The following is a 17,527-nucleotide window of genomic DNA, read 5'->3' as shown; positions in this document are numbered from 1 at the left end:
TAGCTTATGACTAACATTCAGATTTGTTCAAGAGAAGTTGATAGGTCATGTGGTTTGGCAGCCATTTTGAATCGTTCAAAAACGTTTAACAATATTTTTAAATTAATAATAAAACAAATACCATTTTACAAAAATGCTTTATTTTTGCCATTATTATTGACATATATAGTGAGAATTATTGTGCATAATATGGAGGCTGTATATCATGTGATCTGGCAGCCATTTTGTTTTATGCGAAAATTTCACAAATCTATTTTCTCTGCAACTGCTTATCTTAGAACTGTGAAACTAGCTGTATAACCTTATATTGTGAACTAGAGTCACATTTGTTCATGTTGAAGGAATTTGTCACAGGCTATGGCAGCCATATTGGTTTACGCGAAAATTTCGAAAATGTGATTTCTTTGCAACTGCTTATGTTAAAGCTGTGAAATGTGCTGTGTAGCTATATATTGTGACTTTGCAGCTTGTATGCTTTGCAAAGGTGATGCGCATGGCCACCCCTATTGCTGCTTGCAGCTATATTTATTATTATTTTTCCGCAGTTTTTTTCAAATGCTTATAATAACAACAGCATAACTCAAAAACTCATGAAACTTGGCACAGTGCTAGAGATCTATGCTGTGCATAATCCTATGCAATATAAATCTCATAGGTCATGTGATCTAGCAGCCATATTGTTTTTTGCAACAAATTTTGACAAACGCTTGAAAATCTTCTTCTCTTGAACCGCTTATGTTACACTTGTGAAACTTGCTGTGTGTACTGCTGTACTGACCTAGAATAAAGTTTGTTCAAGAGAAGTGATTTGGTCACATGATCTAGCTGCCATTTTGAAATGTGCGAAAATCTTTAAACATCTTCTTCTCTGAAACTGCTAAGTGCAATAAAGCGCAATTTTGCACATGTACTCTTTGCAAGGTAATCTACCAAGATAGTTAAAACTGTGGATTTTTCAAAATCAATATGGCTGCTATGAGCGATTCGCCTTTTTATCGTTGTTTAATTGCATAAATTTGCACTTTATGCATTATATTTACACTATTTAACTATATTACAGTGCAGCAGACATGTAATGACCCCTAAAGGCAATATTGCAGGTAAAATTCGCACCGCGCAATCGCCTTCGTTAAATAAAACATTTGCAAATTTTCATGAAACTTCTGCAAATTGTAGAGGTCTATAGTGAGCATTAGTATGTGCAATTTGATAGTCATACATTGCATAGCTTGGCGGCCATTTTGTTTTGATTGCGCTGTTTTTAAAAACTACAAAAATCTTCTCCGTACAGCAGTACAGCAGTACAAACTTGCTGTGTGTACTGCTGTACTGATCTAGAATAAAGTTTGTTCAAGAGAAGTGATTTAGTCACATGATCTAGCTGCCATTTTGAAATGAGCGAAAATCTTTAAACATCTTCTTCTCTGCAACCGCTAAGTGCAATGGAGCGCAATTTTGCACATGTACTCTTTGCAATGTCATCTACCAAGATTGTTAAAACTGCAAAGTTTCCATAATCAACATGGCTGCTATGAGCCATTTGCCTTTTTATCTTTGTTTAATTGCGTAAATTTGCAATGTATGCATTATTTTTGCACTATTTAACTATATTACAGTGCAGCAGACACATGATTACACATATTCATGACCCCAAAAGGCAATTTTGCAGTGAAAATTCGCACTGCGCAGTCACCTTCGTGAAATAAAACATTTGCAAATTTTCATGAAACTTCTGCAAATTGTAGAGGTCTATAGTGAGCATTAGTATCTGCAATTTGAAAGCCATACATTGCATCACTTGGCGGCCATTTTGTTTCGTATGCGCTGTTTTTTAAAAACTTCAAAAATCTTCTTCTCCGAAACCGCATATGGGACAGACTTGAAATTTTGTTTATAGAGTTATCTTATGACTAACATTCAGATTTGTTCAATAGAAGTTGATAAGTTATGTGGTTTGGCAGCCATTTTGAATTGTTTAGAAACGCTTAACAATATTTTTAAATTAATAATAAAACAAAAACCATTTTGCAAAAATGTTTTATTTTTGCCATGCTTATTGATGAGAACTATTGTGCAAAATATGGAGTCTGTATATTATATGATCTGGCTGTCATTTTGTTTTACGCAAAAATTTTGAAAATCTATTTTCTCTGCAACTGCTTATGTTAGAACTGTAAAACTTGCTCTATAACCTTATATTGTGACTTAGAGTCACAGTTGTTCATGTTGAAGAAATTTATCACAAGCTGTGGCAGCCATATTGGTTTTCGCGAAAATTTTGAAAATGCGTTTCCTTTGCTTATGTTAAAGCAGTGCAATTTGCTGTATAACCATATATTGTGACCTTGAGTTACATCTGTTTGTGCTGAAAGTATTAGTCATATGGTATGGCAGCCATTTTGAAAACGCAAACATTTCGAAAATGTTTTTTTTTTTTTTACAACTGCTTATGTAAGAAATGTAAAAACTTGCTTTATAGCTTTTATATTGTGAATTAGTTGCTTGTATGCTATTGCAAAAGCAATGCGCTTGGCCACCTCTATTGCTGCTTGCAGCTATGTTTAGGTGGCCATGCAACGAAGTTGCAGGACAACCTATTGTTATTGTCAGGATTATTATTATTATTATTATTATTATTATTATTATTATTTTTATTATTCCGCCACTTTTTCTATTGCCCATAACTTTTGAACTGCTAAAGCAAAGCTCTTGAAATCAGGTATGCTAGTACAGCCTATTGCTCTGCTACACCTCATGCAATATTGAACTCATAGGTCATAAGGTTACGCAGCCATATTGCTTTTTGCAATAAATTTAGATAAACGCTTAATAATCTTTATCTCCAGAACTGCTAATGTTACAACTTTGAAACTTGCTGTGCTAAGTGCTGCTATGAACTAGATTTGCCATTGCTCAACAGCCTTGCCATTGCCTTGGTCACATGATGTAGCAGCCATCTTGCATTTTGCGAACATTTTTAAACATCTTCTTCTCTTAAACCGCTTAGTGCAATAAAGCGCAATTTTGCACATATGCTCCTTGCAAGGTCCTCTACCAAGTTTGTTAAAATTGCGATTTTTCCATAATCAACATGGCTGCTGTGAGACATTAACCTTTTTATCGCCATTTAATTGCGTAATTTTGCACTTTATACATTCGTTTTACAATGTTTAACAATATTACAGTGTAATAGACACATGATTACACATAGTCATAACCCTTAAAGACAATATTGCAGTTAAAATTCACATTGCGCAATTGCCTTCGTGAAATAAAACATTTGCAAATTTTCATTAAACTACTGCAAATTGTAGATGTCTATAGTGAGCATTAGTATGTGCAATTTGAAAGCCATACATTGCATAGCTTGGCGCCCATTTTGTTTCGTATGCGCAATTTTAAAAACTATAAAAATCTTCTTCTCCGAAACCGCTTATGGGACAGACTTGAAATTTTGTTTATACAGTTATCTTATGACTAACATTCAGATTTGTTCAAGAGAAGTTGATACGTCATGTGGTTTGGCAGCCATTTTGAATTGTTCAAAATTGCTTAACGATATTTTTAAACTATTAATAAAACAAAAACCGTTTTAAACAAAATGCTTTATTTTTGCCATGTTTATTGACATCTATAGTGAGCACTATTGTGCGTAATATGGAGGCTGTATATCTTACGATCGGGCAGCTATCTTGGCTTACGCGAAAATTTCAAAAGTCTATTTTCTCTGCAACTGCTTATGTAAGAACTGTGAAATTTGCTGTACAGTCTTATATTGTGACCTACATTCACAATTGCTCATTAGGAGAGAATCAGTCACATGATGCGGCAGCAATATCGGTTTTATGTTTATCGTAATTATTTGTAATTCAATACTGCCTCTTTTGAGTCAATTGCTCACAAAACACAAATTACTTATGCTAAACTCTTGAAATCAGGTATGCTGGTACAGCCTATTGCAATGCTTTATCTCATGCAATATTGAACTCATAGGTCATAAGGTTACGCAGCCATATTGTTTTTTGCGACAAATTTCGAGATCTGCTTAATAATCTTTAGCCCTGGAACTGCTTATGTTGCAACTTTGAAACTTGCTGTGCTTAGTGCTACTATGACCTAGATTTGCCATTGCTCAACAGAAGTGCCTTGGTCACATGATGTAGCAGCCATCTTGCATTTTGCGAAAATCTTTAAACATTTTTTTCTCTTAAACCGCTTAGTGCAATAAAGAGCAATTTTGCACATATGCTCCTTGCAAGGTCCTCTACCAAGTTTGCTAAAATTGAGATTTTTCCATAATCAACATGGCTGCTGTGAGACATTAACCTTTTTATCGCCATTTAAAAGCGTAATTTTGCACTTTATACATTAGTTTTACAATATTTAACAATATTACAGTGTAATAGACACATGATTACACATAGTCATTTACCCTCAAAGACAATATTTCAGTTAAAATTCGCACTGCGCAGTCGCCTTCGTTAAATAAAACATTTGCAAATTTTCATGAAACTTCTGAAAATTGTAGAGTTCTATAGTGAGCATTAGTATATGCAATTTGAAAGCCATACATTGCATAGCTTGGCGGCAATTTTGTTTCGTATGCACTGTTTTTAAAAGCTACAAAAATCTTCTTCTCCTAAACCACTTATGGCACAGACTTGAAATTTTGTTTACAGAGTTATGTTATCACTAACATTCAGATTTGTTCAAGAGAAGTTGATAGGTCATGTGGTTTGGCAGCCATTTTGAATTCTTCAAAAATGCTTAACGATATTTTTAAATTAATAATAAAACAAAAACCGTTTTACAAAAATGCTTTATTTTTGCCATGTTTATTGACATCTATGGTAAGAACAATTGTGCATAATATGGAGGCTGTATATCATATGATTAGGCAGACATTTTGTTTTGCGCAAAAATTTCGAAAATATATTTTCTCTGCAACCGCTTATGTTAGAACTGTGAAACTAGCTAAGTAGCCTTATATTGTGACCTAGAATCACAGTTGTTCATGTTAAAGGAATTGGTCAAAAGCTGTGGCAGCCATATTGGTTTACGCAAAAATTTCGAAAATGTGTTTTCTTTGCAACCGCTTATGTTAAAGCTGTGAAATTTGCTGTAAAACAATATCTTATGACCTAGAGTTACATCTGATCGTGATGAATGTATTGGTCATATGGCAGGGCAGCCATATTGAAAAACGCAAAATTTTCGAAAATGTGTTTTTTTTCCAAATGCTAATGTTAGAATTTTAAAAATTTCTATAAAGCTTTATTTTGTGACTTAGCTGCTTGTATGCCATTGCAAAGTCGATGCGCATGGCCACCTCTATCGCTGCTTGCAGCTATATTATTATTTGTTATTGCTTGTATCATTAAAATTATTTTTCCGCCATTTTTTTCAAATGCTTATAATAGCCACAGCATAACTCAAAAACTCATGAAACTTGACACAGTGCTAGAGACCTATGCTGTGCATAAATCTTTGCAAAATAAATCTCATAGGTCATGTGACCTAGCAGCCATATTGTTTTTTGCGGCAAATTTTGACAAATACTTGAAAATCTTCTTCTCTGGAACCGCTTATGTTACAGTTGTGAAACTTGCTCTGTGTACTGCTGTAGTGACCTAGAATAAAGTTTGCTCAAGAGAAGTAATTTAGTCACATGATCTAGCTGCCATTTTGAAATGTGCAAAAATCTTTAAACATCTTCTTATCTGAAATCGCTAAGTGCAAAGGAGCGCAATTTTGCACATGTACTCTTTGCAGGGTTGTCTACCAAGATTGTTAGAACTGCAAATTTTCCATAATCAACATGGCTGCTATGAGCCATTTTTATCGTTGTTTAATTGCATAAATTTGCACTTTATGCATTATATTTGCACTATATTACAGTGCAGCAGACACATGATTACACATAGTCATGACCCCTAAAGGCAATATTGCAGTCAAAACTCGCACTGCGCAGTCGCCTTCGTAAAATAAAACATTTGCAAATTTTCATGAAACTTCTGCAAATTGTAGAGGTCTATAGTGAGCATTAGTATGTGCAATTTGAAAGCCATACATTGCATACCTTGGCGGCCATTTTGTTTCGAATGCGCTGTTTTTTAAAACTACAAAAATCTTCTTCTCCGAAACCGCTTATGGCACAGACTTGAAATTTTGTTTATAGAGTTATGTTATAACTAACATTAATATTTGTTCAAGAGAAGTTGATAGGTCATGTGATTTGGCAGCCATTTTGAATTGTTCAAAAATGCTTAACGATATTTTAAAATTAATAATAAAACAAGAACCGTTTGACCAAAATGCTTTATTTTTGCCATGCTTATTGACATCTATGGTGACAACTATTGTACATAATATGGAGGCTGTATATCATATATTCTGGCAGCCATTTTGTTTTTCGCGAAAATTTGGAAAATCTATTTTCTCTGAAAACCGCTTACGTTAGAACTGTGAAACTTTATGTATAACCTTATATTGTGACATACAGTTACATCTGTTCATGTTGAAAGTATTGGTCACATGGTATGGCCGCCATCTTGAATAACGCAAAAACTTCGAAAATGTTTTTTCTTTGCAACCGTTTATGTTAAAGCTTTGAAATTTGCTGTATAACCATATAATGTGACCTAGAGTTACATCTGTTCGTGCTGAAAGTATTGGTCATATTATAGTGTGGCAGCCATCTTTAAAAACGCAATAATTTCGAAAATGTGTTTTCTTTGCAACCGCATATGTTAAAGCTGTGAAATTTGCTATTTAGCTATATATTGTGACTTAGCAGCTTGTATGCCATTGCAAAGGTGATGCGCTTGGCCACCTCTATTGCTGCTTGCAGCTATATTTATTATTATTATTATTATTTTTATTATTATTATTTTTCCGCCATTTTTTTCAAATGCTTATAATAACAACAGCATAACTCAAAAACTCATGAAACTTGGCACAGTGCTAGAGATCTATGCTGTGCAGCAAAATTTCACAGCTTTAACATAAGCGGTTGCAAAGAAAATACATTTTCTAAATTTTCACGTAAACCAATAGGGCTGCCACAGCGTGTGAGCAATTCCTTCAACATGAACAACTGTGACTCTAGGTCACAATATAAGGTTATATAGCAAGTTTCACAGTTCTAACATAAGCGGTTGCAGAGAAAAGAAATTGTTGAAATTTTTGCGTAAAACAAAATGGCTGACAGATCATGTGATATACAACCTTCATATTATGCACAATAGTGCTCACCATAGATGTCAATAAACATGGCAAAAATAAAGCATTTTTGTAAAACGGTTTTTGTTTTATTATTGGTTAAAAAATATTGATAAGCGTTTTTGAACATTTCAAAATGGCTGCCAAACCACATGACCTATCAATTTCTCTTGAACAAATCTGAATGTTAGTCATAAGATAACTCTATAAACAAAATTTCAAGTCTGTTCTATAACAGATCTATGCAACATAAATCTCATAGGTCATGTGATCTAGGTCATGTGATGCTTTTTGCGACAAATTTTGACAAATTCTTGAAAATCTTCTTCTCCGGAACCGCTTACGTTACAGTTGTGAAACTTGCTATGTGCATTGCTGTACTGACCTAGAATAAATTTTGTTCAAGAGAAGTTATTTAGTCACATGATCTAGCTGCCATTTTGAAAAGGGCAAAAATCTTTAAACATTTTCTTCTCTAAAACCGCTAAGTGCAATGAAGTGCAATTTTTCACATGTGCTCTTTGCAAGGTCGTCTACCAAGATTGTTCAAACTGCAGATTTTTCATAATCAACATGGCCACTATAAGCCATTCGCCTTTTTATCGCTGTTAAATTGCGTAAATTTGCACTTTATGCTTTATGTTTACACTATAGTCATGACCCCTAAAGGCAATATTGCAGTCAAAATTCGCACTGCGCAGTCGCCTTCGTGAAATAAAACATTTGTGAATTTTCATGAAACTTCTGCAAATTGTAGAGGTCTAATTGTATGTGCAATTTGAAAGCCATACATTGCATCGCTTGGCGGCCATTTTGTTTCATATGCGCTGTTTTTAAAAACTACAAAAATCTTCTTCTCCAAAACCGCTTATAGAACAGACTTGAAATTTTGTTTATATAACTATCTTATGACTAACATTCAGATTTGTTCAAGAGAAGTTGATAGTTCATGTGGTTTGGCAGCCATTTTGAAATGTTCAAAAACGCTTATCGATATTTTTTAACCAATAATAAAACAAAAAACGTTTTACAAAAATGCTTTATTTTTGCCATGTTTATTGACATCTATGGTGAGCACTATTGTGCATAATATGAAGGTTGTATATCACATGATCTGTCAGCCATTTTGTTTTACGCAAAAATTTCAACAAATTCTTTTCTCTGCAACCCCTTACGTTAGAACTGTGAAACTTGCTATATAACCTAATATTGTGACCTAGAGTCACAGTTGTTCATGTTGAAGGAATTGCTCACATGCTGTGGCAGCCCTATTGGTTTACGTGAAAATTTAGAAAATGTATTTTCTTTGAAACCGCTTATGTTAAAGCTGGGAAATTTGCTGTATAACCATATATTGTGACCTAGAGTTACATCTATTTGTGTTGAAAGTATTAGTCATAAGCTGTACCAGCCATCTGGAAAAACGCAAAAATTTCGAAAATGTATTTTTTTTACCAACTGCATGTGTTAGAACTGTAAAAATTTGCGTTAAAGCTTTATATTGTGACTTAGCTGCTTGTATGCCATTGCAAAGCCGATGCGCTTGGCCACCTCTATTGCTGCTTGCAACTATATTTAGGTGGCCAAGCACTATAGTGCTGGACACCTATTGTTTTTGCTCAGATTATTATTATTATTATTATTATTATTATTATTTTTCCGCCGTTTTTTTCAAATGCTTATAATAACAACAGCATAACTCAAAAACTCATGAAACTTGGCAATATAAATGTCATAGGTTATGTGATCTAGCAGCCATATTGTTTATTGCGACAAATTTTGACAAACGCTTGAAAATCTTCTTCTCTGGAACCGCTTATGTTACAGTTGTGAAACTTGCTGTGTGTACTGCTGTTCTGACCAAGAATAAAGTTTGTTCAAGAGAAGGGATTTGGTCACATAATCTAGCTGCCATTTTGAAATGTGCAAAAATCTTTAAACATCTTCTTCTCTGAAACCGCTAAGTGCAATAAAGCGCAATTTTGCACATATACTCTTTGCAAGGTCATCTACTAAGATTGTTAAAACTGCAAATTTTCCATAATCAACATGGCTGCTATGAGCGATTTGCCTTTTTATCGCTGTTTAATTGCGTAAGTTTGCACTTTATGCATTATATTTACACTATTTAACTATATTACAGTGCAGCAGACACATGATTACACATAGTCATGACCCCTAAAGGCAATATTGCAGGTAAAATTCGCATTGCGCAGTCGCCTTCATGAAATAAAACATTCGCAAATTTTCATGAAACTTCTGCAAATTGTAGAGGAATATAGTGAGCATTAGTATGTGCAATTTGAAAGCCATACATTGCATAGTTTGGCGGCCATTTTGTTTCGAATGGGCTGTTTTTAAAAACTACAAAAATCTTCTCCGAAATCGCTTATGGCACAGACTTGAAATTTTGTTTATAGAGTTATCTTATGACTAACATTCAGATTTGTTCAAGAGAAGTTGATAGGTCATGTGGTTTCGCAGCCATTTTGAATTATTCAAAAACGCTTAACAATATTTTTAAATTAATAATAAAACAATAACCGTTTTACCAAAATGCTTTATTTTTGCCATGCTTATTGACATCTATGGTGACAACTATTGTGCATAATATGGAGACTGTATATCATATATTCTGGCAGCCATTTTGTTTTTTGCAAAAATTTTGAAAATCTATTTTCTCTGCAACCACTTATGTTAGAACTGTGAAACTTTATGTATAACCTTATATTGTGACATACATCTGTTCATGTTGAAAGTATTGGTCACATGGTATGGCCGCCATCTTGAATAACGCAAAAACTTTTTTAAATGTGTTTTCTTTGCAACTGCTTATGTTAAAGCTTTGAAATTTGCTGTATAACCATATAATGTTAATGTAACCTAGAGTTACATCTGTTCATGCTTAAGGTATTGACCATAACCTAGTGTGGCAGCCATCTTTAAAAACGCAATAATTTCAAAAATGTGTTTTCTTTCCAACTGTTTAACTTAGAAATGCAAAAACTTGCTTTTTATCTATCTGTATCTGTAATATAGTTAAATAGTGTAAATATAATGCATAAAGTGCAAATTTACGCAATTAAACAACGATAAAAAGGCGAATCGCTCATAGCAGCCATGTTGATTATGGAAATTTTTCAGTTTTAACAATCTTGGTAGATGACCTCGCAAAGAGAACATGTGCAAAATTGCACTTTATTGCACTTAGCGGTTTTAGAGAAGAAGATGTTTAAAGATTTTCGCACATTTCAAAATGGCAGCAAGATCATGTGACCAAATCACTTCTCTTGAACAAACTTTATTCTAGGTCAGTACAGCAGTTTACACAGCAAGTTTCACAACTGTAACATAAGCGGTTCCAGAGAAGAAGATGTTTAAAGATTTTCACACATTTCAAAATGGCAGCTAGATCATGTGACCAAATCACTTCTCTTGAACAAACTTTATTCTAGGTCAGTACAGCAGGAAACACAGCAAGTTTCACAACTGTAACGTAAGCGGTTCCAAAGAAGATTTTCAAGCGTTTGTCAAAATTTGTCGCAAAAAACAATATGGCTGCTAGATCGCATGACCTATGAGATTTATATTGTATAGGATTATGCACAGCATAGATCTCTAGCACTGTGCCAAATTTCATGAGTTTTTGAGTTATGCTGTTGTTAACCCCTTAATGACCGGACCATTTTTCAATTTTCTTACCCTTAATGACAATGGCTATTTTTACATTTCTGCAGTGTTTGTGTTTAGCTGTAATTTCCCTCTTACTCATTTACTGTACCCACACATATTATATACCGTTTTTCTCGCCATTAAATGGACTTTCTAAAGATACCATTATTTTCATCATGTCTTATAATTTACTAAAAAAAAAATAATAAAATATGAGGAAAAAATGGAAAAAACCCACACTTTTTCTAACTTTGACCCCCAAAATATGTTACACATCTACAATCACCAAAAAACACCCATGCTAAATAGTTTCTAAATTTTGTCCTGAGTTTAGAAATACCCAATGTTTACATGCTCTTTGCTTTTTTTGCAATTTATGGGGCAATAAATACAAGTAGCACTTCGCTATTTCCAAACCACTTTTTTTCAAAATTAGCGCTAGTTACATTGGAACCCTGATATCTGTCAGGAATACCTGAATATCCCTTGACATGTATATATTTTTTTTTAGAAGACAACCCAAAGTATTGATTTAGGCCCATTTTGGTATATTTCATGCCACCATTTCACCGCCAAATGCGATAAAAAAAAAAAAAAAAGTTCACTTTTTCACAAAATTTGTCACAAAATTTAGGTTTCCCACTGAAATTATTTACAAACAGCTTCTGCAATTATGGCACAAATGGTTGTAAATGCTTCTCTGGGATACCCTTTTTTCAGAAATAGCAGACTTATATGGCTTTTGGGTTGCTTTTTGGTAATTAGAAGGCCGCTAAATGCCGCTGCGCACCACACGTGTTTTATGCCCAGGAGTGAAGGGGTTAATTAGGGAGCTTGTAGGGAGCTTGCAGGGTTAATTTTAGCTTTAGTGTAGTGTAGTAGACAACCCCAAGTATTGATCTAGGCCCATTTTGGTATATTTTATGCCACTATTTCACCGCCAAATGCGAGCAAATAAAAAAAAAAAACTTAACATTTTTCACAATTTTAGGTTTCTCACTGAAATTATTTACAAACAGCTTGTGCAATTATGGCAGAAATTGTTGTAAAAGCTTCTCTGGGATCCCCTTTGTTCAGAAATAGCAGACTTATATGGCTTTGGCGTTGCTTTTTGGTAATTAGAAGGCCGCTTAATGCTGCTGCGCACCACACGTTAATTATGCCCAGCAGTGAAGGGGTTAAATTGGGTAGCTTGTAGGGAGCTTGCAGGGTTAATTTTAGAGATCAGCCTCCCACCTGACACATCCCACCCCCTGATCCCTCCCAAACAGCTCTCTTCCCTCCCCCACCCCACAATTGTTCCCGCCATCTTAAGTACTGGCAGAAAGTCTGCCAGTACTAAATAAAAGAGGTTTTTTTTTTTTTTTTAAATAAAAATAATAAAGTATTTTAGCTGTGATGGACCCCTGCCTTAGCCCCAACCTCCCTGATCCCCCCTCCAGCTCTCTAACCCTCTCCCCTACCTAATTACCACCATCTTGGGTACTGGCAGCTGTCTGCCAGTACCCAGTTTGGCCCCAAAACCCCCCCAAAAAGTATTTTTATTTTATTTTTACTTAAAAAAATATTTCTATAGTGTAGCAGCCCCCCACAATACCCCCACCCCTACCCCCTCCCAGATCCTTTTATATATATATATTTTTTTTAAAATCCCTTTTTTTCCCCTTTCTGCCTCATTCATTGGTGTCAGTGTGGCTAATGGGTGCACGTGCACGCGCGCACATGCACATGCACGTGCACATGCATGCTCACGTGCACACGCGCGCATCGTGCACGCGCACGCGCACCCTCACACCCGGCACTATCGCTACCGGTGCAGAGAGGGCCACAGAGTGGCTCTCTCTGCATCGGGGGCTTGTAAAGTGGTATTGCAGGATGCCTCCATATCGAGGCATCACTGCAATACCCTCAGAGCTGCTGGAAGCATTTGTGATCGCTTCCAGCACTCTGTTAGACAACTGACGTACCAGGTACGTCCATTGTCATTAACTGCTTGTTAATGCATGATGTACCTGGTACGTCAGTTGTCATTAAGGGGTTAATATAAGCATTTAAAAAAAAAATGGTGGAAAAATAATAATAATAATAATAATAATCTGAGCAAAAACAATAGGTGTCCAGCTTGGCCACCTAATAATAATAATAATAATAATAATAATCTGAGCAAAAACAATAGGTGTCCAGCACTATAGTGCTTGGCCACCTAAATATAGCTGCAAGCAGCGATAGAGGTGGCCAAGCGCATTGCCTATGCAATGGCATACAAGCAGCTAAGTCACAATATATATCTATGCATATGTTTATATATATCTATGCATTATATTTACACTATTTAACTATATTACAGTGCAGCAGACACATGATTACACACAGTTATGACCCCTAAAGACAATATTGCAATTAAAATTCGCACTGCGCAGTCGCCTTCATGAAATAAAACATTTGCAAATTTTCATGAAACTTCTGCAAATTGTAGAGGTCTTTCAAATGCAATGTATGTGCAATTTGAAAGCCATACATTGCATAGCTTTGCGGCCATTTTGTTTCGAATGCGCTGTTTTTAAAAACTACAAAAATCTTCTTCTCCGAAACCGCTTATGGCACAGACTTGAAATTTTGTTTATAGAGTCATCTTATGACTAACATTCAGATTTGTTCAAGAGAAGTTGATAGGTCATGTGGTTTGGCAGCCATTTTGAATTTTCAAAAACGCTTAACGATTTTTTTAAATTAATAATAAAACAAAAACCGTTTTACAAAAATGCTTTGTTTTTGCCATGATTATTGACATCTATGGTGAGAACTATTGTGCATAATATGGAGGCTGTATATCATATGATTAGGCAGCCATTTTGTTTTGCGCAAAAAAATTGAAAATCTATTTTCTCTGCAACCGCTTATATTAGAGCTGTGAAACTTGCTGTGTAACCTTATATTGTGATCTAGAGTCACAGTTGTTCATGTTGAAGGAATTGGTCACAAGCTATGGCAGCCATATTGGTTTACGCGAAATTTTGAAAATGTGTTTTCTTTGCAACTGCTTATGTTAAAGCTGTGAAATTTGCTCTATAGCTATATATTGTGTCTTAGCAGCTTGTATGCTATTGCAAAGTCGATGCGCTTGGCCACCTCTATTGCTGCTTGCAGCTATATTTTTTATTAGGTGGCCAAGCTAGTGCTGGACACCTATTGTTTTTGCTCAGATTATTATTATTATTATTAGGTGGCCATGCAACGAAGTTGCAGGACAACCTATTGTTATTGCCAGGATTATTATTATTATTATTATTATTTTTATTATTCCGCCACTTTTTCTATTGCCCATAACTTTTGAACTGCTAAAGCAAAGCTCTTGAAATCAGGTACGCTGGTACAGCCTATTGCTCTGCTACATCTCATGCAATATTGAACTCATAGGTCATAAGGTTACGCAGCCATATTGCTTTTTGCGACAAATTTCGAGAAACGCTTAATAATCTTTATCTCTAGAACTGCTTGTGTTACAGCTTTGAAACTTGCTGTGCTCAGTGCTGCTATGAACTAGATTTGCCACTGCTCAACAGAAGTGCCTTGGTCACATGATGTAGCAGCCATCTTGCATTTTACGAAAATCTTCAAACATCTTCTTCTCTTAAACCGCTTAGTGCAATAAAGCAAAATTTTGCACATATGCTCCTTGCAAGGTCCACTACAAAGTTTGTTAAAATTGCGATATTTCCATAATCAACATGGCTGCTGTGAGACATTAACCTTTTAATCGCCATTTAATTGCGTAATTTTGCACTTTTTACATTAGTTTTACAATATTTAACAATATTACAGTGTAATAGACACATGATTACACATAGTCATAATCCTTAAAGACAATATTGCAGTTAAAATTCGCATTGCGCAGTCGCCTTCGTGAAATAAAACATTTACAAATTTTCATGAAACTTCTGCAAATTGTAGAGGTATATAGTGAGCATTAGTATGTGCAATTTGAAAGCCATACATTGCATAGCTTGGCGGCCATTTTTGTTTCGTATGCGCTGTTTTTAAAAACTATAAAAATCTTCTAGTTATCTTATGACTAACATTCAGATTTGTTCAAGAGAAGTTGATAGGTCATGTGGTTTGGCAGCCATTTTGAATTGTTCAAAAACGCTTAACGATAATTTTAAATTAATAATAAAACAAAAACCGTTTTACAAAAATGCTTTATTTTTGCCATGTTTATTGACATCTATGGTGACAATTACTATGCATAATATGGAGGCTGTATATCATATGATCTGGCAGCCATTTTGTTTTATGCGAATATTTTGAAAATATATTTTCTCTGCAACTGCTTATGTTAGAACTGTGAAATTTGCTGTATAACCTTATATTGTGACCTTGAGTCACATTTGTTCATGTTGAAGGAATTGGTCACAAGCTGTGGCAGCCATATTGGTTTACGCGAAAATTTAGAAAACGTGTTTTCTTTCCAACCGCTTATGTTAAAGCTGTGAAATTTGCTGTAACACAAAATCTTGTGACCTAGAGTTACATCTGATCGTGATGAAAGTATTGGTCATATGGTGGGGCAGCCATCTTCAAAAACGCAAAAATTTCGAAAATGTGTTTTCTTTCCAACTGCTAATGTTAGAATTATAAAAACTTCTATAAAGCTTTATATTGTGACTTAGCTGCTTGTATGCCATTGCAATGTTGATGCGCATGGCCACCTCTATCGCTGCTTGCAGCTATATTTATTATTATTATTATTTTTATTATTATTTTTCCGCCGTTTTTTTCAAATGCTTATAGTAACAACAGCATAACTCAAAAACTCATGAAACTTGGCACAGTGCAAGAGATCTATGCTGTGCATAATCCTATGCAATATAAATCTCATAGGTCATGTGATCTAGCAGCCATATTGTTTTTTGTGACAAATTTTGACAAACGCTTGAAAATCTTCTTCTCTGGAACTGCTTATGTTACAGCTGTGAAACTTGCTGTGTGTACTGCTGTACTGACCTAGAATAAAGTTTGTTCAAGAGAAGTGATTTGGTCACATGATCTAGCTGCCATTTTGAAATGTGCGAAAATCTTTAAACATCTTCTTCTCTGAAACTGCTAAGTGCAATAAAGCGCAATTTTGCACATGTACTCTTTGCGAGGTCATCTACCAAGATTGTTAAAACTGCGAATTTTCCATAATCAATATGGCTGTTATGAGCGATTCACCTTTTTATCTTTGTTTAATTGCGTAAATTTGCACTTTATGCATTATATTTACACTATTTAACTATATTACAGTGCAGCAGACACATGATTACACAAAGTTATGACCCCTAAATGCAATATTGCATGTAAAATTCGCACTGCGCAGTCGCCTTCGTGAAATAAAACATTTGCAAATTTTCATGAAACTTCTGCAAATTGTAGAGGTCTATAGTGAGCATTAGTATGTGCAATTTGAAAGCCATACATTGCATAGCTTGGCAGCCATTTTGTTTCGAATGCGCTGTTTTTAAAAACTACAAAAATCTTCTTCTCCGAAACCGCTTATGGCACAGACTTGAAATTTTGTTTATAGAGTCATCTTATGACTAACATTCAGATTTGTTCAAGAGAAGTTGATACGCCATGTGGTTTGGCAGCCATTTTGAATTGTTCAAAAATGCTTAACGCTATTTTTAAATTAATAATAAAACAAAAACCGCTTTACCAACATGCTTTATTTTTGCCATGCTTATTGATATCTATGGTGACAACTACTGTGCATAATATGGCAGCCATGTTGTTTTTTGCAAAAATTTCAAAAATCTATTTTCTCTGCAACCACTTATGTTAGAACTGTGAAACTTTATGTATAACCTTATATTGTGACATACAGTCACATCTGTTCATGTTGAAAGTATTGGTCACATGGTATGGCCGCCATCTTTAATAACGCAAAAACTTCGAAAATGTGTTTTCTTTGCAACTGCTTACATATAGCTTTGATATTTGCTGTATAAATATATAATGCGACCTAGAGTTACATCTGTTCATGCTGAAAGTATTGGTCATATAGTGTGGCAGCCATCTTTAAAAATGCAATAATTTCAAGAATGTGTTTTCTTTCCAACTGTTTATCTTAGAACTGCAAAAACTTGCTTTATAGCTATATATTGTGACTTAGCTGCTTGTATGCCATTGCATAGGCAATGTGCTTGGCCACCTCTATTGCTGCTTGCAGCTATATTATTATTTGTGATTGCTTGTATTATTAAAATTATTTTCCGCCATTTTTTTCAAATGCTTATAATAACCACAGCATAACTCAAAAACTCATGAAACTTGGCACAGTGCTAGAGATCTATGCTGTGCACAATACTATGCAAGAAAAATCTCATAGGTCATGTGATCTAGCAGCCATATTGCTTTTTGCATCAAATTTCGAGAAATTCTTGAAAATCTTCTTCTCCGGAACCGCTTATGTTACAGTTGTGAAAAATGCTGTGTGTTGTGAAAAATGCTGTACTGATCTAGAATAAAGTTTGTTCAAGAGAAGTCATTTAGTCACATGATCTAGCTGCCATTTTGAAATGTGTGAAAATCTTTAAACATCTTCTCCTCTGAAACCGCTACGTGCAATAAAGCGCAATCCTCTTTGCAAGGT

This window comes from Bombina bombina, chromosome 6 (genome assembly GCF_027579735.1).
Source record: "Bombina bombina isolate aBomBom1 chromosome 6, aBomBom1.pri, whole genome shotgun sequence".
NCBI lineage: Eukaryota > Metazoa > Chordata > Amphibia > Anura > Bombinatoridae > Bombina > Bombina bombina.
The sequence above is the reverse complement of the archived record's forward strand: the minus strand, read 5'-3'. Positions refer to the sequence as shown.